At 37.0% G+C, this 16,549-nt stretch overlaps 1 protein-coding gene across 6 annotated transcripts in view; it reads left to right on the plus strand.

The window, feature by feature from the left end:
* SLC8A1 (solute carrier family 8 member A1) overlaps positions 1–16,549 on the plus strand; it is a 371,900-nt gene that overhangs the window by 122,319 nt on the left and 233,032 nt on the right. The window lies entirely within an intron of this gene.

Genomic DNA, 16,549 nt, shown 5'->3' on the forward strand with positions numbered 1-16,549 from the left:
AATGAGAAACAGAGCTCTGCACCATCTCAAAAAGCATTTGCTCAGCAACCAATTGCATGTGGTGCTGCAAAGAGAATTACATAGACCCAGCCCATGACCTTCAGGAAGGCTAAGAAGATTGAGAAATAAAATGCTTAGAGTACTGCCAAGTCACTACAGAAATCCTTTGGTAAATCTGCATTAGAAAAATTATCATCAAGGAAAATAATCAATAAGGCTCTATCCAAAGCCTGTTCCATTCAATGGAAATTCCACTAATAGGTAGGACATTTTCTGATTCTCCTGGGAAGTCTTCACCATAGAATGCACATGCATGAGAATGGGCCATGGAAGTGAAACAGAGAAATACCAAGCACAGTTGGGCACTGGGGAAAGTATTTTCATTGTGTGTGTGTGTGTTTGAACTAGATTGTTCTATGAATTTCCTGTAGAATATGAAATTAGAAGCACTGTCTTGACTGTTCAACTTTTTAGCCTCATTAATATAATAGAAGGCATGTTTACTGAAAAAGTATCTGCATCAGACACTTAGCATGATACATGGCATCCCCTCAGTTAATGCTTACAGCAACCCGATAACATAGATACCACCACCTTATTTTCTGAGAGAGGAGATGGTTGTGAAGCGATTAAGTAAATATCCTGAAATCCCAAGGCTGCTAGCGCTTTGGCAGGTCCTGGATTTGAACCCTTGTCATTCGACCTACAAAGTGAGGTGCACATGTACCTGTACTGTTGCACACGACTTCTCCAAACTACATAATAAGCACTTTATTACACTTGGAAAAAATTATTTATGATTGTCTTGAGACTGTTTTATTCATTCTATTTTGTATGAGCTCTTATTTGCAGATAAATTTATAGTATTAGATCAGATTCAGCTATAGTTTTAGGCCAACTCTTGTTTAGTCACTCAGTCATGTCCGACTCTTGTGACCCCGTGGTCTGTAGCCCATCAGGCTCCTCTGTCTATGGGATTTTCCAGGCAAGAAAACTGGAGTGGGTTGCCATTTCCTTCTCCAGGGGATCTTCTCAACCCAGGGCTTGAACCCATATCTTCTGCATTGGCAGGAGAATTCTTTACCATCTGAGCCACCTGGGAAGACTCATGGTCACTTAGCAAATGTATCCATTAGATTCTAAATTAGTGAATACCACTGTTTATCCAAAAATGCCTTAGTTTACTGAATCTTAATCAGTCAGTTATTTAGCAGTCACTGCAAGAAGAGGGAATATATTTTTATTTTTATTTTTTCTTTCCTGAGCTAGAAAATGATGACAATTTCTGCATTCACCTTTGCAAATAGAATAATCAGACTAAGGATACGAATCACTCTGTGTATAGACAATCTTTCTCTCGGGTTGTAAGTGATCAGTGTGCATACACCAGGTTGGAATAACTGGCTGATTTGTTAATGAAGAAAAGCATCAGGTGCCTCTCTTTTTTGTTTAGGTGCCACTTTTATGTATTATAGATTTCTATTTCATTTTAGTTTATCAAATGCAGTCAAACTTACAGATTGTTCACTGGTTGTTTTATTCTTTTCATGCATGTAAGCAAATAATGTGTGTAGTTTTTGAAAAAGTATAACGAAGTTCTGTGGGAATTTAGCCTGAAGAATAGTGGAGAACTGGTATTGGTCAGACGTTAACTATTTATCCTAATCATTTTAATACGTTCCTTTTACCAGCCCCACTTCAGGCAAAAGCAGATACTATCATTAACCTGCCTGTGATTCACAAATGAAAAAAATACAGTGCTACCTAAAGTCATGAACCCAGGGAATCAGAAACAGGTCCTGGGAATAATCCTGAGTCCTAATAAACAGGGCTATATGGTTCATTCAAAAATATCACTTGAAATTCAGTTTTCTTAAGATATGAAACCTACTTTAAAAAAAGACTTGTGCTCCACACCCTTTTTTATTTAGAAACGTTAGTTTATGTTTCTGATGTTTTAGCTCCTGCTCTTTAAATAACTTGGCTTTCTTTTTGCCTTTTTTGTTAGCTCAGTACTTTCCCAGGGTGAGTGATAAATAAAGCTGGAGTGTTGGTTGCAAATTCTCATCCCCTCTATCCCCTCTGTCCCACCTCAGATTTACCTGGGGACCAGGGCATCGCACAGTGTGCTCGGACACCAGTCAGCATCACATGAAACCGACGAGGGATGGGGAGCACTTAGAACCTGAGAGTTTTCTGAACTCAAAACCCTCACTTTAAATCTAAGCAAGGGCCTTGAATTGGGAGCAAAAGAGCCGAGCACAAGAACTTGAATATGCAATGCCACGTTTTTGCTTAAGAACCCCTCATGACAAGCGATCAGAGTTCATGATATATCATGGATCAGTGAAGATATATCATAGGGTTGATTGGAAAGAAGAGTCTTTGGTAACTTCTGAGACCCTTTTCTCCTTTCTTTCCTTCCTCCTCTCCATACCTATTAGATAAGGATTCTATTGAACATCTTCTTGAAGGCTTTTAGGTTTAGCTGGTAATCCTCTAATAGCTATTTATCAAGTAGCAGGAGGAAGCTCAGCCTTTGGCCAGGGAGATTAAAAAATTAAACACACTTGAATTTATGGAATTTCTCAACTTGGCCTTCAGAACAAAACTATTCTATTAATAGTTATGCAGACAGAAATGTAAATGAACTACTCTGTGCTCTAGAATGTAGGAAGTTAGAACATAGAAGTTCAAGTGGAGGAGACAGAAGTCTGGGAAGACTTTCGGGAAGTGATGACATTTAGTTGGACCTCAGTGTTCTATTTCTTCTGGAGAAGAAAATGGCAACCCACTCCAGTATTCTTGCCTGGAAAATCCCATGGACGGAGGAGCCTGGTAGGGCTACAGTCTATGGGGTCGCAAAGAGTTGGACACGACTGAGTGACTGAGTGAGTGAAGGGTTCTATTTGGGCTTCCCTGATGGTTCAGATGGCAAAGGATCTGCCTGCAATGCAAGAGACCCAGCTTCGATTCCTGGGTTAGGAAGGTCCCCTGGAGAAGGAAATGGCAACCCACTCCAGTATTCTTGCCTGGAGAATTCCATGGATAGAGGAGCCTTGGCGGGCTACAGCCATGGGGTCGCAAAGAGTTGGACACAGCTGAGCAACTAATGCTAGCTAACTAATAGAACACTTTCTTTCAAAGGTTGTGTTAGATTTCAGTAGACCAGAGTGTGTGCGAGTATTCAATTCAAAGAAAACTACAGAAGAAAAGGTTCAGCTGGGTTAAAGTCAATGTTTATTTTCAGTAAATCTTAAATGGTCCAAGGTGGGGTGTGTGTGTGTGTGTGTAGAAGGTGTAGTGTGAGGAGATGAATTTAAAGAAGTAAAGTGGGTCTAAGTCATAAGTAGCTAGTGGAGTATGTTAATGTTTGGATTTGACTGCCATCTTGACTAGATCTGTTAGAAGTCCTTGTGTAGACAAGTGATACAATCTACTCTGTGGTTTACAAATGTGCCTGGTAATGGTGTGGAGCCTAGATTGAAGGGAATGAGGCTAGAGGCAAGCAGATCAGATAGGAATCCTCACAGTATTCTAGGTGAAAGGTGTTGGTGGTCTGTAATAGGAGGAAATTGGGATTCACTGTGAAGCTGGGACCAAATTTGGAAACTTGATTGAATGTGAACTGTGAAGATGAAAAACATCAAAGATGATGATGCTTCTGAACTCTGTGAGGGTTTCAAATGGTATGAAAAACACACAGAAAGGGTTCAGTTTTGGGCTTGTTGGATTTCAAGGGCTGTCAGCTGCAGGTGGGACTGTATGAGACCAAAAAGGAGACTTGAAAGCTATAAATAGAAATTGGGGAGTTAACAGCAAGAAGCAATGGCTAGAGACAAGATTAAGTGATGTGACCTGCAGAAAATGTAGAAAGACTAGAAGAGAAAGTGGAGAAATGCCTTATTTAAAGGGGTTGTGTGAAGAAGAAAGAAAGAGGAGGACTGGTTAGAGACAGAGGAGGCAAACCTCTATAGCATCCCATCATATGTGGCAAGGAAAGAGAAAGCTTCAAGGAAAAGGCTGAATAGCTATTACTAGTAATGCAGCTACCTTTGGGAAGTTTATAATCTATGTTGACTACACTAACACATTAAATTTACTCATATCGTGCTTTTGAGTCATAGGGAGTTCCTTGGATTGTTTAACTTCCTTCCTTACCACATTATTTTCCAGCTGGATATTCTCCCATCTCAACTCATCCAAATCTAATACTGTCCTAAGGCTCAATTAAAAGTCTAACTCTTCAGCCCCTGCTGCTGAAGAGCATCTTGTTCTTCTCTGAATTCTCATAGTTGATGTAGTTCTATTTTCTCTTGGTGGATGTCTTATTTCCCTAAATGGACTGTGTGATTTTTCAGGGTAAAGACTGTATTTTAAATGCATTCATTTCTGCTCCAAAATTAGCAGAATGTTTTGCTTGAGGAAGGTACTCAAAACTTTTTTTTTTTAAGGAGATCTATGATGTGAAATTTGGTAATATATAAGGTGTCATAAAATGGTTACCTCCTATGACATGTTAATACCTCTTCTGGGGTGATATTCTATAAAAATAGTCTGAAATATGAAAATATCACATGCACAAGCATTCTTGTCAGTCTTTTATTTGAAACAGTTCAAAATTTTAATACTGTACTAGTAGAATGTTTGTGTGAATTGTATAAAAATTTAATGGAATCATACAATCTTTAAAAATTATGAAGACAATTTACCTACTTAGAAATGTGATTATTGTTTTTTAAAAAAGCAGAGTGCAAAAGCATGATTTCAAATGTATAAAACATCTGTCTGGAAAATATTAGAAGATAGTAGTTTAAAGTGGTACGTTTTAACACAAAGAGAATTGCTAATTGTTTCTTTACTTTTTAAAGGTTGCCATAATATGGTATTATTATAAATCATCCTCTTATATAAAAGCAATGTCTTATTTCCTATGAAGGACCAAATAGTTTGCAGAGAACTTGGAAGGTGTCCTCTTTAAATATTCAAGTCATTAACGGACTGGGACGATTAGAATCCATTAGTAGAGCTCCTGGTGGTGACCACCACCACTGATCAATGCCACCAATTGTTTCAGCTCCTAAGGGGGCCATCTTGTCCTTTAACTGTGGGCAGTGCTAAGGTGAAAAGGGAAAGGAAAAGTGAGAGGAGACTTAAGAGTGAAAATCCAAGGAGAGGGGGAGGAAGCAAATCAGTGAGCTGTGAAAAAAGTAAGAAGAGGAAAGAAAAATACCTAGGGCAGGGAAGAAAGATTTTTAGCTGCGCCTCTGCCTCTCTCTGATGTTCTCTTTCTTCACCTTTTTTTGTCTCTTCCCTGCTGCTCGGTGGAGCCTTTCAGACAGAAGCATTATTTCCAAAGGCCGTGACTATTTTTGATCTTGACTCTAATCAATATTCTGAGGTGGTCTTGGCAAGAAAGAGACCTCTCTGGACTCACAGAGGGCACTATATCAGAAGTGGGAGGTTCAACAACACAGGCAAAGACAAGTATAAAATATGGGGTAAATAGAATACTGATAGTACGAGGGAAGGTGAGAGTGCAGACTCATCTCGAAAATATTGGACGCCGTCTCCAGCCACTGTTTAGCTCTGAGTTTGAAAAAGCTGGTGAAGATGAGCTGGTCTGTTTCTCTGCTACCGAGACTTGCTTACAAAATCTGGGACAAATGATTCTTTTTCTTTTTTATAAATGTTCAATAACTATAAGCAGATTTTATTTTTTAAGGGTAGAAAAGACAATATTTGAAACAAAAATTCAGAGCTATAATTCTCGAATTTGTCAGTCATCCTCAGTACTAGCAGATCTTCCAAGTTTAGGTTAGATAGGAAGATCATATTTATATGTATTTGTAAGGTCAAATTAAGTCTTTACGGTAGTAGTTTCCATCTGTGTGATCATTGAAGAGGGGCATAAAAAGGAAAACTGGATAAATAAGCATTGCAAATTTTTAATATTTATTTTTAAAATTGAAGTATAGTTGCTTTACAATGTTGTATTAATTTCAACTGTATAGCAAAGTGATTCAGTTATATAAATATATTTTTCAGCTATATAAATATATATATTTTATATATGCATATATATTCTCTTATAGATTCTTTTCCCTTATAGATTATTACAAGATAATGGGTATAGTTCCCTGTGTGAAAATTAAAAAAAAATAAAATAAAACCACAATGTCTCTGATGAAGCCTGTTAGAAGTTCAAGACTTCTGAGGCTCGGTTTTATCACCTCTAAACTGGGGATAATAATAATAGGTATTTCAGCAGGTTGTTTGATTAAATGAGACCATGTGTACACAGAGTTTTAAATTTATTTGAAGGATGTGGTTATAGACAAAGATTTGGTAATTTCTGATACTGGGGGGTAAGGCATAGAACAAATGATTTTTGATTCCAAAACCACACATACTGGACAGCTGCTTTGGGAGGAATATTACATCTGCTTATAAATCAGTTCTGAATGGTTCAGAGTTGCATATTTTCTCTGTTGGGCTTTTGAAGAATCCAACTCACATCTCCTGGCATTAGGCAAACCTAGTAGTGTATCCTCACATAGACATTAATGTGCATTTACCTTTTCACTCCTTCTAAGTCATTCATAAAGGACGGTGGAACCTACAGAGATATCAGTGTGAAAAGGTGCTTATTTCTTATGATAGCAGATCAAAAACTTTTTGATTCAGGTTTCAAGACTGAATCTGAATGGCACTAAGCCAAGATTTTTTTTTTTAATTTTATTGTTGTTATTATTCTTTATGTATGTGTTAGTCACTCAGTCGTGTCTGACTCTCATGGATTGTGGCCCGATAGGCTCCTCTGTCCATGGACGTTTCCAGCCAAGAATACTGGAGTGGATAGCCATTCCCTTCTCCAGAGAATCTTCCCAACCCAGGATTTGAACCTGGGTCTCCCACATTGCAGGCAGACTATCGTCTGAGCCACGAGGGAAGACATTTTATTCTTTATGTATTCAACAAATCTTTATTAAGAACCTGTTAGGTTGGATCATATGAAGCTGTCAGTGGCCTAACATGGGTAATTTTATTTTTTAATTTTTTGAACTTTTTATTTTGTACTGGAGTATAGCTGATTATGATGTGATAGTTTCAGGTGGACAACACAGGGACTCAGCCATACACATTTTTACTTGTTTTAAAATTGAAATATAGTTGGTTTACAACGAGGTTTATTTCCTGGTGCCTCAATGGTAAAGAATCTGCCTGCCAGTGTAACGGATATGGGTTCAATCTCAGGTCTAGGAAGGTACCCTGGAAAAGGAAATGCATCCCACTCCAGTATTCTTGCCTGTAGATCCCCATGGAGCCTAGCGTGCTACAATCCATAGGGTCACAAAGAGTAGGACACGACTTAACGATGGAACAACAGCAGCAGCATGATTTGCAATGTTGTGGTGCCTTCAGGTAGATAGCACAATGATTCAGTTATACATACACTGGTATCCATTTTTCAGATTGTTAAGTTATTACAAAATATTGAGTATAGTTCCCTGTACTGAGCCAAGAAATTTTTAAAACAGCATTCTTAGAGTATAATGTATATTACATTACAATATATAATAATGAAATATTCATTAGGTGCAGTCTTCTTATGTGCTTGGGTTGCTCATAAATTGATTAATGGCTTTCTAGGAAAAATGCCTTTTCAGGCCTATCGTTAGCCAAATTATTGATCTGCATGACTGGTTTGAAAAGGAAGAGCAACATCCCTGGGCTAGACTAGGACTTTTCCCTGGTTACAGGTGCCTAACAGTCCTCTAGAGAAGCATTTTCTCTGACCTGCCTCAAAAGGTCAAGTGTTTTCATTGCGTTTAGCAGAGGGGGCAGAGCTGCATCCTCCTGAAGTCTCTGAGCATCCACCTAAAGCCTCACCAGTCAAACTGTCTGCTTTTTTCTCTGGTCGTAAAACAGAAAATGTAAGCTGTTTTCTCTACAAAAGAATTAACTGTGGTTATTCTCTGCAGGGTCTGGAGGGAGAAAGCGGTCCTTCAAATAAATAAATTGAGTCATTATTTATTAAGGAAGTGATGTGGTGGGGATTTCCTGGGAATAAATAAGGGGTGTTGCAGGAGAGCAGGAGCATGTGCTGATCTCACTGTCAGGATCTTCCCGGAATCCTAGGAAGAAACAAACAGGGACTAAAAATCGTGGCACAGACTGTGGCCCACATCTTCCCTAGGTCATCTGTGTACACATCCTGTCTTCACCCAGCAGGAGGTGAGGTGGCATCAGCACTCTGAAAACAGCCCCCTGAAAACAACTGTAGCATCAGAAGATGCTGTGTTTGTGTTTCTATAACAAGGCATGGTACTGTGATATTGCCAGTGCAACCGAAAACTTGGCAAGATACTGCCTTTTGAGTTATCCAAGATAATGTGTTTTTGATAAAGTTTAGACTTGAGATGTTTATGTTTCTACTTGAAAGAGAGGGGCAGGGGGCGTGGGTCAGGGAAGGAAGGGAAAATAAGGAAGCAGGGAGGGAGGGAGGGAGGGAAGCGAGTGAGGGGAACACAATGGGTATTTTGTGGAAACTAAAGCCTTATATTCTTGATAAATGAGTGAGTTACTGAACTTTGAATCATATTTAGAACAGGGATTGATGACATTTCCCCTTCCAGTGACAACAAAGAGAAAGAACACTTCTCCAGAGTTAGAAGGAAAAAAGTATTGACTGATTGATCCTTTTTAAGTGTATATTTTAAACAGGACATTTGAATAATCCTGCTGTATAGATTTGGGAAGAGTCTCTGAAATAGCTTAATCTTAACTTTTGATCCCATTGTATCATTGTCTATTCAAAACTAGATGTAACTCCCATTCGTGGAGTTTTCTGAACTCTTCTCCCTCTTTAAAAATGTAAACCCTTTCTTCCTTCTCCCTTACAGTATTGATTCAGACCACCTTTCCCCTTTTAATCCAGAATCTGTTTAAAAACTAAATGCTCTTTACTAATTCTTTTTATTTTTTTAATTTATTGGAGTATAGTTGATTTATAATGTTGTGTTAGTTTCAAGTGTGTAGCAAAGTAAATCATATATTCACTCTTTAGATTATTTTTCCATATAGGATATTGCAGATTATTGAGCAGAGTTTCCTGTGCTATACAGTAGGTCCAAATTAGTTAGCTATTTTATATATAGTAGTGTATGCATCAATCCCTGTTGCCCGGTTTATTCCTCCCCTTTCACCGTGGTAACCATTGCAGCAGATGGATGTACCTAGACATTATCATTCTGAGTGAAGTAAGTCAGATAAAAAAAGACAAATATCATATGATACCGGTAGCTTTTATGTGGCATCTTAAAAAAAAAAGTGGTACAGATGAACTAATTTACAAATCGAATAGTCATAGATATAGAATGCTAATTTTTTAAAACATCATATTTCAATCCTGTAAATTTCTATTTAAGTTATCTGTCTCTTCTTTATATGCTTAGTTATAAATAGGGTGACTATATGTCCCAATTTTCATAAGACAATCTTAGCTTACATATACTATAATTATTAATAATGCCCTCTTCTACTCACCAAATGTTGCAGTTTAGAGTATGAATTGTATGGTAACTCTGTTTATAAATTAAGTATGCATGGAAATAAGCAAAATATTTTACAGACTTTTTTTCCTAATCTTTCAAAAAATTAAACTAGACTCACCTCTCATAATTTTCTAATACCATTCAAAAACAAAGCAAACACCAAAAAAAGTTAAGAGGCCTAACTTTCTAATATCATTTCAGATCACTTAAACATTTCAGGATATTTCTGAGTCCCCACAGGGCACTTAAAGTTTAGTTAAGCACTCCTGCAAGTTGCTTGGGCAGGAAAATTTTATCTTTGTTGTATTTTCCTCTCCAAAATCTGGGTAGAAAGACAAATGATTATCAAGTTGAAGATGTTTTGATCATATGGTCCCTTATAATGCCACTCTATTAATTTTACATTAGGCTGCTTCTTGGTACTTAAATTTTGCCTTATAAATATGTTGGAATGAGTGTTAATAGGATTTTTAAAAGAAGGATTTTAAAAAGAGGATTTTGATAGGCAAGTAAGCCAGAAACCCAGGTTTGTTTTGCGTCAGATAGATTAATCACTCAGAATTATTTTTAGTCAAGGAAATTAGTCCTTAAAAAGAAACAGGTAAAGAAAGAATTTGAGATTTATTTAAGAAATAAATGATTATTCTATTTGTAAGAGATTTTGAGGGCAGCGATTTCTTATATGAGTCTATTAAAGTCTTAAGTTCCTCCTGTTTGTATTTAAAATTGTGATAAAATATTGATAAAAATCAGGATGATTAATTATTAAGTAGATACGGTGTTATGGATGTCAGTCTTTATAGGTTTTCAGGAAAAATGATCATTAGCTTTGTAATTTGTCTTTGATAAAAACACTAGAAACTCTTGGCAAAGAAAGCATTATAGTGATGTTGCTTTACAACAAGTTAAGATTATTTATGTAAATATTCTTCTCAAGTCAATAACCTTTGAATCTGTCTATAGTTAGTTCATTTTAGCTGTTATTTGATCAAATGAATTTTAAATTATAAAAGTTCTTGAACTAAAATTTTAGTAGTGATGGAATAGGATGTGACTCTTCCTTCTTTAACAATGCTAAATGTCTTAATTTTTAATCTTTAAATATGGATTATAGAAACTACTCTTAAGTGTGTAAAGAGTTGTTCTAGGAACTAAATATTTATATTTATACTATGTATATTAATGAGCTGAGCCACAAGGGAAGCCCAGCATTACTGGAGTGGGTAGCCTATCCCTTCTCCTGCAGATCTTTCCAACCCAGGAATTGAACCGGGATCTCCTGCATTGCAGGCAGATTCCTTACCAACTGAGTCATCAGGAAAGCCACATATATATATTGCTGACTCAGACGGTAAAGACCCTGCCTGCAATGGGGGAGACCTGGGTTTGATCTCTGGGTAAGGAAGATCCCCTGGAGAAGGAAATGGCAACCCACTCCAGTATTCTTGCCTGGGAAATCCCATGGACAGAGGAGCCTGGTGGGTTACAGTCCATGGGGTCACAAAGAGTTGGACATGACTGAGCAACTAACTCTTTCATTTTCATTGTCATGTATATATTACTTTGTTGTTGTTCAGTCGCTCACATGATAAATGGAATACACTATGCAAGTGGCATTTATACAACAATCATTTTTGTACATTTGATATTAAATTAATTCTGTATTGCTCAAAGTTGGTTTAATGGCAACTTGTTAAGGCATAATTGTGTGAAAATTATGTCTTCCTTTTCCTTCAACAAACATTTGTGGATTGCTTATACCTACTACGGGATAGTTCCTAAAAAGTTATAAAAAAATAAAATAGTTCTCATTCAAAAGCTTAGCTGATAAACAACAAAATACCTTGAAAACCCTGCTCTCATATTCTGCAAAGGCACGGAGCAGCCTTCTGAAATCATTACTAATTCAGCCTTTTCTGAGCTCATTCAGTGAAGTGTAACAGGAGAAAGAAGAGTCAAAGAAATTGATTTACTGGTTAAGAATATATGAATCTTATGAATAGATGTTATATCAACTCCAGCAGCAAACATCATGCATGAGCCTTTTCATTTTCATAGCAATTCAGCAGCAGATTCTAAAGTGACAAGTGAGTGACACGATTACGCAGTTACAGACAGCAGAAGCTTAATCAATGCTTGTGAATTGATGAAATGAGTAGGAAATGCTTTACGTACCAGTGTCTTATGTGATTCATAACTTAGAAGGTAATCCATAGACTCCACTCCTTAATGAGAGCCTTCTAGTCTGTTTTCAGACCACTATCTACGTCAAACTTGAGGCTCTCTTTTCTGATGAACAGAATTCCAGTTAGAACTGATGTAAATGGTCATAGTGGTCATGAAAGTCTTAAATAATTGACTTGTGCAAACCATATACCAGAAGAGCAGAAGAATCTGCTGCATTCTTTAGCAGATGGTTTCTATGCAATATTAAAGTAATTATTTGAAAGACAAAAATCCAGCTGTTGGATTTCTATGACAGAAATAGGTACATACTGGGACTTTGAGGGAAAAACAAGGTTCATATTTCCTTTAATTTGTAGATGAGGAAATTGAAACAGTGGGATCATAAGTAGGTGTATGATCTTGAAAAGCAGATAGAAACAAACATAACTCAGGGTATCCAATAGTCAAATTAGGGATTTTGCAGCCTTCACCTTTGGTTTGCATGCCGCTTTCTCATTCTTCAATCCCTCTACCTGCATGATAAGAATGGAAAGTCCAGGGGGATGGGCCATCGGGATGAAGGGATAAAAGTTGCCGATGACTAATAGCTAAATTGGCTAATTTTCTTTTGAGCAGTGACTGACAGTATGTTCTGAGGGCAGAGGAAGAGAAGAGGTCAGTCACACTTGATTTTAATGCATTTTCATTTCATCAAATGCTCTTTTGAGGATACTCTTAAAAGATCAAGCTTAAAAAATACTGAAAATGGAGGAAAATGTCTCTTTTAAGTATGATCTCCTATGTTACATGATCCATTTAAGATCAAGCCATTCTTCACTCTTCTTAACCATGAGACACACATCAAAATGATTCAGGAAGAAATGTTAAGAGTTTAAAGAGATCTAACATTGCTTAGCTGATAGTGATTTTCTTATTATTTAATAAATTTTTGAGCTTGGACAGATCCCAGTCTTCTTCATTTTTAATATCTGATTGTAATGTGATGTGAATTTGTTGAGGGTTATCCATAGCTTAAAAGATACATGAAGTGACAAAGAAATAGACAATGTGTGAAGAAAGCTATCAGGTAATCCCTGGTAAAGCAGACCAGCAAACTACCTACAGAAGTGCTGCGGGATGTAATGGTTTGGGGAATCATGTAATGTTGAGGGATAAAGTTGACCCCTCTTTGTCTGGCCGATACTTGAATCAGTATTTTGATGAAGTCGTTGCATGTTTATTGAGTTTGGACTGAATAATGGAATAATTTTTCAAATTTTTTTCTGGAGAAAACTGATTGTGTATAAGTATATATCTACAAATACATGATGGGACATGTAAGTTAAAAATAAGAAAACACCTGCAAATGTACAGGCTGTGCCTTAGAGAACATGAAGATGATGATAACCATGATAGCAAATTCTATGTTTATTAGGTCCCAACTCTATGCATGGGTCTCTTCTTGACAGTTTACCTACATTTTGCCTTTTTGCAACAGTTTTATAAGGGAGATACCATAATCCCCATTTAATAGATGGAGAAATCATTTGATCTTCCTATTTGAATACAAACTTCAATGTATTGAACATAGATAAGAGTTGTTCCTAGATCTTAAGGCTGCATTTGTTTGTTCTGTTGCACTGTTTGCATTCATGGATGTTAAATGCACCTCATAGTACATGGCACATTCTGGATTTTCAAATAATAGTATTTGATTTTAATGTTTTTTAAGTATAGCCTATAGAGAAGTAATAAGACATTTTAATTAATTGCAAGTCATTGCTTTCCTGAAATGCCACATCAACTCTTGAAATCCATGCTGATAAAACATACTATTTTTGGATGAAACAGGAGTGTAAAGGAGAAGAAAGTTAAAGATTCAGAGGAAACTGCAATGTTGAGCTTGTATCAGGAGTATTGTGGTCAGTTCTTAGTGCCACTTTTTAATAGGGACAAACTCTCCCAAGAAGGATGATCAAAATTGTGAAATATCTAGAAGTCATGTTCTAAAAGAATGAATTGATAAGCATGTAGAAGAATTAGGATTTAGGTGTTCATAATCACTTCCTTGAGACATTAAAGGCCTAGCCCTTGGGAAGAGTTGTTTATGTATCCAGCAAGGCAGAATGATGGCCACTGGAGGGAGATTGAATGAAGGAGATTTCTGCCTAACATGGGGAGATTTATGCCAGGCAAAACTGCTCACACATGAGACTAGTGCATGAGCTGCCTAGTGAGGCATGCCTTCTTTCATTCATTTAATTGTTTGCTTAGGAAACATGTATTAAACCTCTCCAATAAAGAACATATGGCGTAGAGAGTAATCGATAAGGCCAAAACTGGCTCAGCCAGGAAACAAAGGAAGTTCCAAGAAGTAAGTGAATAGCAACTGGAAAGGTCCATGCTGCAGAGAACTGAAGAAAAGAATAAAAGCCTAATGACATAAAATGAGGATAGTGAGTCCCTGAATCCCACTGCCTCTGAGCAGAGTGAAGCACAGCAAAATTAAATAGAGTTAATGTTGAGCAATTTGTGTTTTATTCCAAATGGTACGACCTGCCGGAGGCTTCATGAACACCTGCTAATTGTTCCACTTAGGAAACAGGAAATTCTCATTGTAATTGCAGGCGTCTCGTAAAATAATTTGTCACTTTGATTTCTCTCTGTTGTGAAATAATACCATCCTCATACCCTCCTATAAAGAGGAGCATGCCAGGAATTAAAGGCCTTTTTATTGTGTCTACCTGTATTACCTTTTCAGCTGAGCATTCCTATCTTACCTTTCAAATCCAGTGTCCTGGAAGTTGAAAACTTTCCAGTAGCTATTTTATAAGAGTCACAAATCTGTCAATTCATTGTTTAAATTCAAGGAACTGTACATTCAAGAATTAACTATAAGTAAATTCTTTACCCTGAGCACCAGTGTTTCATTCAAACATCTCAATAAAAGGTCGAGGAGACCTAGAGACTCTCACAGAGGAAAGTAAGTCATAAAGAGTAAATATATATATATATATATATATATATATAAAAAATATCAGTTATGTGGAATCCAGAAAAATGATACAGGTGAACTTATTTGCAAAGCAGAAATAAGAGACACAAATATAGAGAACCAATGTATGGATACCAAGAGGAGGAGGGAAGGTGGTATGAATTGGCAGTTTGGGATTGGCATATATACAGGAGCTATGTAAATATAAAATAGGTAACTAGAGAGAACCTGAGGGCATCCCTGGTGGTACGGTGGTAAAGAATCCACCTGCAGTGCAGGAGACACGAGTTCAATCCCTGGGTTGGGAAGATCCCCTGGAGGAGGGCATGGCAACCCACTCCAGTGTTCTTGCCTGGAGAATCCCAGCGACAGAGGAGCCTGGCGGACTACAGTCCATGTGGTCACAAAGAGTCAGATACAACTGAAGTGACTGATCACAAGAGAACCTACTGTATAGCTCAGGGAAGTCTACTCAATCCTCTGTGTTGACCTCAATGGGAAGAAAATCCAAAAAAGAGGCGAAATGTGCATATATATAGCTGACTCACCTTGCTGAACTGCAGAAAATAACATGACATTGTAAAGTAACTGTACTCTAATCAAAGTTAGTTAAAAAAAAAGTTGAAGAGAAAAAAAGAACTTCCAATAAATAACCTTCCCAAGTGCTGAACACAGAAGGCATTTGTTAGGACAGTTAGGCTCATTTCTGAATTTTAATATGTATCAGTATATATATTTTCCTCATTGGTTACACTCAGTAGATAAAAATATTAGTATTATTTTTGGATAGACTCATAAATAGCTTTTGGTTTTACTTAGACAGAAATAATCGACATGTATATGGGGCATTATACCCAATATGATTGGAGGCAGTTTGTGAGATTTGGAGCCAGCTAATTCTTGCTTCTTTACTTATGGGTTATGTGATCTTGGCAAAGTTACTGAATCTTGGTTTCCTTCTCTGCCAAATGGGGATAATAATAATACTTACCTTGTATAGTTGTGTTGAAGATGACTAAATTAACTTAGATAGTACATGGGGAATGGTTTAGTAAAGTCCTTGGTGCATAGTTAGCGTGTAGTCGAAACCAACTGCTCTGAAGTTGTGCTGAGTCGCAGAATCACCTGAATGGGTTTCTAAAAATACAGGTGCCCAGACATCTCCATGGGAGTCTTTGATTTGGTAGTTTGGAGAGATGAAGCTCAGATATTTTGAATCATTTCTGTAGAAAATTCTGATGCATGCCAAAAGTTGAAAATCACTTGTTGATTTTGAATTTTTCCTCTTTCCCAACTTAGCTCAGTTCCAACAAGTTTACTTGACCTGCTTAAGGAGTAAAGAAAGGGGGGAAAAGTTAGGTTGTCCATGTGGTAGCACTTGTTTCCATGGATACATATTTAACCTCTCCTTTCCAACCAAACTCTTTATGTTTCCCTGTTATTATCATGCTTTTTTCAGCCCTGACCTCACCAGGAAATCCGTGCTGTTAGTATGCTGTGAATATACAGAGCAGTGACATTAAAAAACTTAAGATACCATGGTGAGGAGTGAAGCAAATACCACCATCAGTTTTCCAGTGTAATGAAAATAAAACACAACTATTAAATATTGAGGAAATATTACAATTTAATGTCTACTTTACATGTCACCATGATTTTCAGATTAAAAATAGTTCTGTTTGAAAAAGCCACATAAGGTAATAGACTTAACAGGGTTTGAGAAATTCTGGATTCAAATTACAAATGGAGCATGACTGAGTTTTTCAGTAGACTCTATCTTTTAAAAAATCTCAATGCAGAATAACATTTTTGGTAAGTATTTGTATCTTTC

Source organism: Muntiacus reevesi, chromosome 3, assembly GCF_963930625.1.
Source record: "Muntiacus reevesi chromosome 3, mMunRee1.1, whole genome shotgun sequence".
Classification (NCBI taxonomy): Eukaryota; Metazoa; Chordata; class Mammalia; order Artiodactyla; family Cervidae; genus Muntiacus; species Muntiacus reevesi.